Raw genomic sequence first — 12,291 nt, 5'->3', positions numbered from 1 at the left:
TGCTCAATATTTGTTTAAATGTAAGACTATTTGGTTCATACCAGAAAGTAGTTTAGGTTTATCAATAGTAAATACTTTCTGCGGTATGTTGCAGGCAAATTTTGATTTAGATTAGAGAAAATATTTGTCACCGTGAAGTCCAGAAATCACACCGCACTTCCTCTCTAATTGAAGAAATCCGGAGAAGAGTTTGTTAAGTGTTAACAAAGAGGGCTCTCCCAGGCAAGATGCAGTCATCTGCGTATACTGCTTTTTATGTCTCCTCTGTGGCCAACACAGTCGACTGCTATTGAAAGGTCAAGGAGGAACAGGTATTCACACACAGAGGAGGGGAGAACAACAGAGTGAAATGAATTGACCATGCACAAAAAGCAGAGACTTGAGAAGTCATTAACTGCCTTGATGCACTCCTCTCATGGGACTCCTTTACTGAGGAAAACAAATAAATGACTTTTATGTAAAAGGCTATTTATTCCAAGTAATATAAATCTCTTAAAGCAACCCATTCACCCTTCCTTCAAATTGAAAAGCCCATTATCTTTCGCAGAGATTTCAATGTAGTTTTGAGTGTTTCTATTATCTGCCCACACACTTAAACATAAATGAGTTATAATAAAGGAAAATTTAAGTGATTATCTTGCTTGGCGCTATATGTCTTCAAAGAATTTGTTTTGTCTATTGAAATATTTATGCAAAATAAATAAAAAGATTATAGGTTAGAACTGACACCCTACAAGAGGTTATTATTTCTTACAGTAATTGTACAGCAAATACATTTCTCTTTTTCTGAAGTTTTGCTTTTCTAGCTTGAATCTTGAATCACTATTATTATAGTTAGTTAATGCCAGAGGATATATATAAGTAAAAAAAGGGTAACGTTAATTCAACTAGTTATTTCACAAATATAGACATGTTATCCTTATAAGTTGTTGTGAGAGGGTGTTTGGCTATATCACCTTCAGCTTGCTACGGCTATTTCTCATTGGGCAATATAAATCCCAACAAGTTATGCATATTTAAATGCATGTTCATTGCTATTTTAATAGCTATTTAAAGTATACTTATTAATGCCATGTTCCAATTCATCCAGACCCTTAAAATTCTGACTATATAGGTCATACTAAGTGACTTTAAATGCTTCCATTAAGAAGCTCCCTGTTTGATCACAGTTTAAATATTCTACAATCCAGAATAATTCATTCACAACAAAACAAATACAAATAAACTTGACATAGAAAGATGCTATCTGCAGCCAATGGTAGCAGAAGTTTTCCACCTACATATTAAAATGTTGTGGATATTCAGTTAGGAAGGTGGAACATGCTAGTCATCATGAGCAATTCTGGGCAATGACTGGAAGTAATGATTTTAAAATTGAAGTTAGAATTGTTTCAAAAAAAGTATGTATGTTTAATATTAAGCAAGATTATACAAATCTCAGAAGAAAATATAATTTCTTCCTCACATGTGGAATCTATGTCTATCTACATATCTCTCTACATTATATATGTACAGTATATAATAAATGTGCATACTATATGCCAATATAACATATTGGTATAACTGTATAATATATGCCAATGTACATGTAGGAACAATACACCACAGTGAATGAAAGCTAAATAAAAGAAGATGAAAGAAAACTGCATGCAGGAAATGGTCATGGGTTATAATGGAGGATAAAAAGCTAATTTTGCAGGAAGTCTATTTCTGTCATGTCAATGATATTTTGATTTTAGTGGTGAAAGTTACAGAAGATACATTCAATACTCAGTGCAAAACGTAATATGTTCCAAATACCTATTTTAACTATTCATTGACTTATACAGATTTTATGTCTTGTTAATTTGGCTTGTGATTTTTTTATTTCTGAGTATTTTTTTAAGTAAAAAAAAACTTTATAAAATTTTTAAAACTTAAAAAAACTGGAAATTGAAACAATTTTTGAAATTTTTACTAAAATTCTGATATTTTTATTCTTATTCTCATGTATTCACACTTTTATAATTTAAACATGTCAAATTAAAATGATTCTTATATTTTATGAAATTACATCTGTTATTAAAAGAACTAATTGATATTAAAAGTAAGACCACAGCTATAGCTACTGAATTATTCTGAGACATGTTTATAGCATGGTAAGTAAATTAATACTCCTTAAAATCAGCCCAACTGGAAGTTCATTTTAAATTATGATGATTATCACACAAGTTACCCACTCAGTAGCTTGTTTTATTGTTATTTTTGCAAATACACCATATCCACATTTCACCCTCTCGGGTTCTTTCAGAGGACTCCTTTATCAACTGATAATTCATGATCAGTCACCACCAGTGGTTCTCCGGTAATAGGGTAGAGGAGCAGTGTAACTCCCAAAATATTTGGCAATAACGACAGATATTTTGAGAGTTATAATCAGAAAAAATAGGTGATGAGAAAGAATTATAATCACAGGCATTTGTTTTACTGCCTAGGAAACAATTGAATACACTATGTCTTAAAAGGCAAAATTTTACAACAGAGATTTATGTGACCAACTATGGGAGTGATCCCTCCATTGGGAATTTCAAATTTCTCTCACCTGAAAAGTTTGAGACCCTTCTGCCTATGGTTACTTAGAAAAAAGTATTTGATTCTCTTCTTTGTTAAGAAGAATCCTCACTGGATTTCCCTTGTTCACTTGAGGAGGCAAATTGTTGCTGTTTTTTCAGCTGATGTTTAGGCAATCATGTCAATGTGACTTTATGGGTGTAGCTTCTCACATTAGTTGGAGCCAAAATCTAACAGAATTTCTTGGCTCTACAGCCATTCTGCCCCCTTTTCAGTAACGTTCCTTCAGGCTGAAGTGCAGGAATGTTTTGTAGATGTATCCATTGGTACTGTGCTCCACAAATGCATTTTCATTGGGGTAGATTTCTGGCATGGTCTCAGTAAGTCACAAAGAGAGTTTCTTTAATGAACAGCAAGCCTACACTTATCAGTGGGTTTCAATCCTACGCAAAGAACAAGTAACTGAAAGCTATAGAAATAGTCTTCTCCAGGGAAGAGCACACCAACTACTCATCTAATAGTCAATGGTCCTCACTGAAAACAAACGTGTGAGTAGCATTATACAGATTGAACAGGTTAAAAGAGGGTATATACATATACACATACATACATATGTAGGCAGAGACCTCCCATTTGTTTCCCAACTGCTCAGACCCAAATGATCACACAGAAACCATACTAACTAAAACACTGGTCTATTAGCTCAGGCATCTTATCAGATAACTCTTCTTAAATTAACTCATTTCTATTAATCTGTGTATGGGCATGAGGCTGAGGTTTACTGAAAAGGGTCTGATGTGTATCTGTCTCCTTCATCAGCTATATGACATATCTTTGACTCCTCTCTCTCTCTCTCTCTCTCTCTCTCTCTCTCTCTCTCTCTCTCTCTCTCTCTCTCTCCACTAAGTCACTGGCCAAAACAGCTTCTTTATTAACCAATGATAATAAAACATCTTCACAGCATATAGATGGGAATCCCACATCATACATATATTTACACATGTGTATTTTTGTTTATATACATATATGAATGTAACAACAATTAATAAAAAGGATGAGTCCATGAGTTAAAAGAGAGCAGGGAAAAGTATACAGGAAGGTTTGGAGGGGTTAAAAGGAAAAGAGAAACGATGTCATTATATTACAATCTCATAAACAAAAGACAAGTCTTCTGTAAAGAGTAGGCAACGTGTTATTGAGGGATAACTGCATTTTATAGCAGAAATAAGACAGAAAATTTGGAAAGATAGCTATTTTTCGTTTAGTGTTGGCACTGATATCAATATAAGTATAATAAATCTGTTAGTAGATCATCATCTAATAATTAAAAAACGATAGAAGTTCAGAAGTATAATTATTATGAAACAAATTTTAAATTTTTGTTATAAAAGTTAGTTACATTTTAGGTATTTTATTCCTCTACTTAGACACATTTATGATGATAGTACCAAATCCCGCAAGGTGAACCTATCAGGCAAGTATTCCACTACAGAGCTACATCCTGAGCTCTTAGACATTTGTTTCCTACGTTATATTCCTAAAATGTCACAGGCAATGCAATCAATTAAAATATCCTGTTAAAGACATAGAGACCTAATCATATATTCCCCCCCCATGCCCAATAAGTAATTATTCTTTTGAAATTCCCTTTTCTATTTCCACATTCTTTTTCAAAATGTATCTCATATTTTATCAATTCTAGGATGAAATATCAAATATAGAGTAAGAAATAGAACCATCTTTTTCTGCGTCTCCAAGACCTGAGGATGTGAGATTTAGTTTGGGTTATCATTGTATTAGTTTTAATTCCAACTCTAATAACAGTAATTATAATAACAAGATATTTGCTTAAAGATATTCATTATTCCTCCCATTACTTACTGTTTTTATTTATATTATTTAAATATTTGAATGCATTTAATTAATTTCTATAACATAGTTTCCACATCTATAACTTTATATAATGTACATATATATAAATACTCTCCTTCTTTAACTATATTCACCACATATGCATATAAATAAAGCATCATATAAATGCAGCTTGCTGAGTCCTGCCAATCTTCTTGTTTCTAAGGCTGACCACTTAGTTCTGGATGAAAAATCAGGGTTCAGAAAACCAATTCTCACTCCCTTGGTAACTGTTAATTGTTCTCTCTCTCTCTCTCTCTCTCTCTCTCTCTCTCTCTCTCTCTCTCTCTCTCTCTCTCTCTCTCTCTCTCTCTCGACTTTTTGAGACAGGGCTTCTCTGTAGTTCTGAAGCCTGTCCTGGAACTCACTCTGTAGACCAGGCTGGCCTCAAACTCACAGAGAATCACCTGTCTCTGCCTCCTGAATGCTGGGGTTATATGTGTGTGTCACCACTGCCAAGCTAATTGTTAACTCTTAATTTAGGCCAGAGGCCTGTGAGATTTCCTCCATTTACACTGGGATGTCAACTAAAACCATACACAGAAAAAGATTGGGATTATCAAGAATCACTATAACTCTAGTAATAAAAGGGAAGTTAGAGTTTCTTCAGAATATTTTCTAACAAAGACTTGGGAGAAGACAAGAGAGATAATGCAAATATTATTTTTTTCTTATTTTGTTAGTCATTATGTACTGGGAAAGTGATTTTAGAGTGTCTAGAAAGATGGTACATAGATGAATAAAGGGGTAGATAAAAGAACAGATGGCAGTAGATCAATAACAGATAACTGCTAGATGATAGATGGTGATAGAAAGATAGGAAAATGATATATATGATAGATGATGATAAAGATGGGTAGATGATATATGAGAGAGAGAGAGAGAGAGAGAGAGAGAGAGAGAGAGAGAGAGAGAGAGAGAATGTGTGTGTTTTGTAGATTCTTGAGTATATCAACTTCCAGCGGAAGAAGTTGACCACATGGAGGCTGAGAAATCAGTTCTAATTTAGCCTCAAAGGTACTCTGCATGACAATCACCCAAGTCAAGGGTACAGATACAGTCTGATAGATTACTGGATTATTTTTACTTGCTTGACAGAAAGCAATATTTTGTTTCTTAGACATTTAGCTAATTAAATGATGAGGACCAACCATATAATATTTAATGTTCTTTATTCAAAGTTTACCTATTTCCACATAAATTTATGCATACACACAGAAACATCCAGAATAATGTCTGGTTGATCATCTAGGTATAGTTGCATAGCTGTGTTGATGTCTTCAATAACCAATACATTACTCTGTGTACAGTACAAGAATAAAACGTGCATGCATGGCTTATCAATTAATGTTTCCAGCCTTCTAGTAACTATTCAATATTGTCTGTGAACATACAGTTAGTTATAAGTGCTCTAAGAATACTCTCAATTAATAATTTCGAGGATAATTTAAACAAAGAAGGATATTCTTTGCACAGCCCTGCATAGCTTGAGATCTTTCCTTGCTTCAAATTGTGTAACTTGAAGCGTTACTATCAAGGAAATTAGTCCTTCTGACCTTACTCTTTAGATTATTTCCACAGTGCTTATTTTCTTTTGAAGTGCATTATCTTTCTTAAAATGAAAAGAAAGTGTTCCAATTAATTACATTTCTTTTCATTCTAGTTCACAGTGGTTTTTTTCTTTCTTCTTATATAACCACATGCTAATTTTCCACTTCAGTGAGTGTAAGACAAAACTAATTTGTTCTTTTTAAAAGGTAAAAAAATAACTAAGTATCGCTTCTCTTATTAAAAGATAGTCTTAAATAATTCAAATTTTCATTTGTTGCAAATTTAAATTCAAATATAAATCAACAACAAAGGTTTTCACTTATATCATTCTCATGTATTTGGGTCATCACTCTATCATTTCCATGCCTGTGATTTTTTAATAGCCCAAAGTAAGTAAATGCCATGTTACCACAGTTTGACCATAATAAAACAAATTCACAGCACACACCCTACTCTAGATTACTGTCTCTAACCCTATTAACAGAGTTCATTTTCTTGGTTTGGTCACCATGCAAAATAGTCAATTCTTCTACTTGTCAAGTTTCCGATTCCAATTTAAGACTATTCAGATTAAGAAGTCATATTTGTCTTCTCCCTAGGTCAAATATTGAAGAATAGTCGATTTCATTTTTGAAAACAAGGTAGGTAGTTTTCTGGTAGATGGGTTGCTCTGCTTGACAGTCAATATATTTACCTTGAGCTCAGCAGGATTTTAGAGCCATTTTTTTCACCATTTTATTTACCACTTATTTTTTGCTCTATCATCATGACCATAAACATAGAATCAGTGAGGCTTGGGGCTATTTTGCTTAGTTGATAGTTGGTAATTAGATCTAATCAGCTATTGCTACAAATTCTACCCAAATCAAATCTATTTTTTTAAATTTTTTAACACAATTTCTTTTTTGATTCTTTGGGAATTTCACAATATGACTCCTTATCTCAAACATCTCCCAATCCCCTGATATCCTCACTTCACCCTGCAGCACAACACCCCAAAAGAAAATTTTAAGAATCAAATCAAAACCAGCAAAGCAAGCAAGAAAACAAAACAAACAAACTTCTTCACTTTTTTATCTTTCCCTCCTGTCTTATAACTCTTTTTTCGTCCTAGTGGCAACAGGAACAGTTTGTCATGTAGTATACTCTTTTGTTCAATCAGCTTTACCAGCAAATATTCATTGCAGTGATTCGTTGGTATAGATCAAGGCCTTTGTTTTCTGGTACAGGATTATCATTGGATCCTTACCCAAACACCTTTCATATCCTGTGACTATTCCAAGTAATGGAGATCCTGCAGTGCTGTGGGACAATATTTTGTACCCTGTCAATTGTATTTTAATAAAACGCTGATTGGCCAGTAGCCAGGCAGGAAGTAGAGGCAGGACCACCATGCAGGAAGTAGAGGCAGGCGACAGGAGTAGGAGAATTCTGGGAGGAATAAAGCTTGGTCTGCAGTCATGACCCAGCCACAAAAGAAGTAACTGCCGAGCCACAGAAGAAGTAAGATGTGACTGCCTTGCTGAATAGGCTACCTAGACATGTGACTATCATAGACAAGAATAATGGGCTTATAAGTTATAAGAGTTAACAAGAAGCCCGAGCTAATAAGCCAATCAGTTTATAACTAATGTAAACCTTTATGTGATTTCTTTGGGACTTAACGATTGGGGGAACCGGGCAATACAGAAACCTGGCAACACAGCAGGAATCACTCAACAGGACCATTCCCTTCATGAGTTATAGCAGATCCTAGAGGAAGTAGATGTTACTTATAGTGAGTCAACCAAATCCTAGCTATGGGTCTGGATGGTAGCTGAGCTGCTCAATTCAGGGCACGGTGCCATAGGACTCAGTCAAGGGTGCAGAGCCAGCATTCCTACACCATGTCTTCAGGGTCAATTCTCCCTCACCTGTGGTGAGATTTGGGGCCATCTCTTCAGAGTGCAGGAAGAGGGGCATTATGTTCTTGTGTAGGTCATAGCTAGCTCTCTTGCTACAGTGTCTAGAGAGACGCAAGGCCTGCTTTGCCAAGGCCAGGGAACAGTGGAGCCAATTGGGCATAGCCCTCTGATTTTATCACATGTGATTCCTATGGTCTCCTGAGCTGACACAGGCCACAGACATCAACATATACTCCAGCTGCAGCTAGACCACAGACCCAGACATCTTGGCAACATCATGTACCCGACAGCATTATGGATCCAGGTGAAAGAACTAACCACTAAGATCAGGATGATTCTGGCAGAAGCACGGCTCCCAAGCTCCAAGAAGGCCACAAGTTGTGATCCCAGCTCTTGGATTCCATGTGATTTATTCTGGCAACATGGGCCTTGTACTTCAACACAGACCCCATTCGCGTAGGATCACAAATCCAGACATGGTCTTCGGCAGCAGTTGGGCATGGATGTCAACAATGCTTCAGGTGGCAGTGTAGGCCACACAGATCAGCACAGCCCCAGTATCAGCGTTACCGTTGGACACAAAATATGAGTCCTTCTCAGTCTATCCATGCATTTTGTTTACATTATTTATTTTGTAAGACTATGTAAATTTTGTATGACTGTCTTTATGATGTTCTATCATTTGTGGAAATAAGCTAACAGAAATATATTATTTCAAAACTCAAGACTAGAAGCATTAGATCAATGTTTTACCTACGTTGTTTTTTTTTCCTGAGGCTATTCTCCTTGGCTTCTACAAGGTATCTTTTCCCTCCTCCACCCCATCCCTGACCCACAGTCTTCACTTTGTGTGTTTTCTATGTTCCAGTCTACTCTTTAAAGTATACTGAACTCTGAAATTGTTTAATCATAATCATATCTCAATGAGCCCTCTCTCCAAATAAATCACTATGCTGATATTTTGGGGCGCTGCAACTGAATTTAGAACTTCGAGAAGACATGAAGCCTTTAGAGCTTGCAGGTGATTATCTCAGTTCTGAAAATGTCCTTGTTAAGCTCAACTTTGATGTGATTTGAACGAAGATCTCCCCAGTATAGACAAGCAATAAAGTCATACAACAACATTCAGATACCATGACAAGATATTCTTATGAAGGTGAGAGTTGTATGATGAAGACATAAGATAATATCATAACTAACTCTCTAGGCTTTTAGGAAAAGGTCTGTGGTGTGGTTTATAATAGGTGATCTATATATTTAAAAAATGTTTCATCAGGATAATCATTAACATAGACTGAATATCTATGTACAGAATATTCAGCAAAGATTTATATATGAAATTCTATTTGGCAAACATGCATTTTTAGCATTAATACAATTATCCTGTTTGTAAAACACAGAGCCAATGTAGGCAACTTGAGCAGAAGAGGTTGGCTTCAGAATTATAAGAAGCTGGTGATAAACTGCCTTGTCTTAATTAAGACTTTGTCAATGCCCATGTAAGCATCCTTAACTGAAGATAGAAGCCGACAAAGACAAAAATACATGGAAGTAGAAGGAAATCCTCCTGTAGGAGCTGAGTGTGATAGAAAGCTATACAAGAGGATAATTTAAGAAAAATGTGATTAAAATATCACACATTTCACAAAGACTAGTACAAGAAGGAGACATTGGTGGTACCAAGTCCTGCCGAGACATAGAATTAACTAATTTTCACTCTGTCATAGAAGCTTCATTGCAAGTTTTGCCAATAACTGTGTTTACAAACAATTTTTTGCACATAAGGATACATTTAAAAATTACAGGTACTTTTATATTCTCACAAACTAGAATAATAAAATTTGAAAATAAATTACTAAAAGTATTTACCACAATTATATAATAATGTTCTTTATTTTCTATAAACTCAAAGCATCTGTTATAAGATCATAGTGTTCCTAGGCATAGATTTATAGCTAGTATAGTCACTGAGAAGCTTGGCAATTACATAAGATTGCATGCTACGGGATAAAGAAAGAATTCAGCAGAGTTAAGACAATGAACACCAGATCAAAAAATATGCAAAGAAGATACAAAATTCAGCAAATGAAGAATTCAGTCTTATCTATTGAGGTTTCCTGTATCTGTCTCTCTATGGAAACTGTGAAATGCAAATAAGATATCCTTTTGTTTCAGAAATCTCTGAGTAAAGCAAGAATACTGCTTAGTAATTAAACTCTAAGCGCATTTACCCAAGAACCTTATTCTCAGCTGAATGTGAGTTATAAGACAATATCTTGGTGCTGAAACTGAATTTGAGAGCATATATGATAATTTACTCAGAAAGGGATCTTGCCATAAAACTAACACCTGCATTGGATCACAGAATCCACATGGTGGAAGGAGAAAACTGACTCCTGGAAGTTGTATTTTTTTTTTTTTGATTTTTCGAGACAGGGTTTCTCTGTAGCTTTTGGTTCCTGTCCTGGAACTAGCTCTTGTAGACCAGGCTGGCCTCGAACTCACAGAGATCCGCCTGCCTCTGCCTCCCGAGTGCTGGGATTAAAGGCGTGTGCCACCACCGCCCGGCTGGAAGTTGTATTTTGACTTAAACATGTACGCACCATATCACATGTGTTTCTAAACACAGACAACAAAAAATAAATAAATAAAATAAATACAAATAAAAAACCCTAAAACTGAAGCTTGACAGTAATTCAGAAAATCAATAGAAGTGAAAGTAGATTGTATTTGTGACAAATGAAAGATATATCTCTCCAAAACACATAATAAAGATGGATATAAAGAAGTGAATGTAATTCAGATCACTAAATAACTGCTAACTAGGAGGATGTATAGAAGATGATATCAGGCCAGGGTCAGCTTTAGTATATAAGAGAAAACGAGACAGAGTTCCCTCTATACTGGACCACCTACTCTAGGCGAGTCAGTGACAAAGAAGTTCTGATATATAGAGAATAAATTGATACTTAAGAGTCCACTGTCCTTGCTTGCTTTCCAAAACTGTGATTAAAAACAGTAACCAAAAGAAACTTGGAAAAGAAAGCATTTATTTCATCTCACGGGTGTAGCTCGCAGTCTATCACTGAAGTGAGTTAGGAACTGGGGAAGAGATAAAGAATGGAATGGTGCTTACTTTCTTGCTCCCCATGCTTGTCTCATCCACAATGAATGGGGGCCTCCCATTCAAGACAAACTCTACATACACATCTATAGGCCACTGTAACGGAAGAAATTCTTCAGTTGAGTTTCGCTCATCTAAGATGTCAAGCTGACAAAATACTACCACCATATCCATTTCTGACACTTAGGATGGCCTAGTGGAGAAAGAGAGATTAAGTCAAACCCTTTGTTTTGTCTACTTCCTTAGTATTAGTTCCTTTTTCTTAATATAGCAACTCCTTCAATTTAGTGGCTTATAATTTTAAAAGTATGGGCTTTTATGTAAAAGTCAGAAGTAAAGTTCAGTAACTGATCAACATGTCAATAGAGCTGAATCCATCAGAAGATTTTCAGAGTTAGATCTGATTACTGGTCTTTTTTCAAACATCCAGAGTTTATACGTTTCTTGCCTCCTTGTGAATTTCTATTAATAGCAGAATTTCAAACTGTACTTCCTGGTCATATATTCTTCTTTCCTTAAGACAGGTGGATCTCTGTGAGTTTGAGGTCAGCCTAGTCTACAGAATGAGTTCTATGTCAGGCGCCAAAGCTACAGAGAAACTCAGTCTCAAAAAGATCAAGATAAAAAAAATAAAAAAAAAGATCAAGATAAAGAAATAAATGAAAGAAAGAAAAAGAAAAGAAAAAAATCTTATCTTTCCTAATGATGCGAAGCATTCTTCTTCATTTCAAAATCATTAAATTAAATAAATATGCAAAGTTCTCTGATATTTATCCACATGCTGCAACAAGTACTTGCAGCTGTAAGGATATGTGTATACAGAAAATGTACACTGGAAAATAAAGAGGCAGTAGTTTTCCATACCATCTGAAGAAACAGATATGCATTTTATCTATTTAGCAAGAAATGTTTATCAGATTATCCAGTCAACTGAAAATTTCAGATGTCTAAATCTTTTCCTAATCTCTGAAAGTGAATTATAAAGCATTATTGGAAATAACAGTTGAGCTGAGTACAGTATATCCCCTGATATATTAAAGATAAGAAATGGTCACAATTTTTCAAGTAAGTTTGAAATCATTCTTACAAAATAATAGGCATATACAATTCTGTTTTTCATAAAACCAAAATTTCTTTGCCTGTAATGATAAAAACAAATTCTACCATGCACTGAATTAAGTTAAGTTAAATACAGAGGATATAGGTGTTTTGGGGAGTCTGTGTACTGGGGATGCATACGCTACTTCACAT

The sequence above is a fragment of the Microtus pennsylvanicus genome, chromosome 1, assembly GCF_037038515.1.
Source record: "Microtus pennsylvanicus isolate mMicPen1 chromosome 1, mMicPen1.hap1, whole genome shotgun sequence".
Lineage (NCBI taxonomy): Eukaryota > Metazoa > Chordata > Mammalia > Rodentia > Cricetidae > Microtus > Microtus pennsylvanicus.
Note: the sequence above shows the minus strand (reverse complement) of the source record.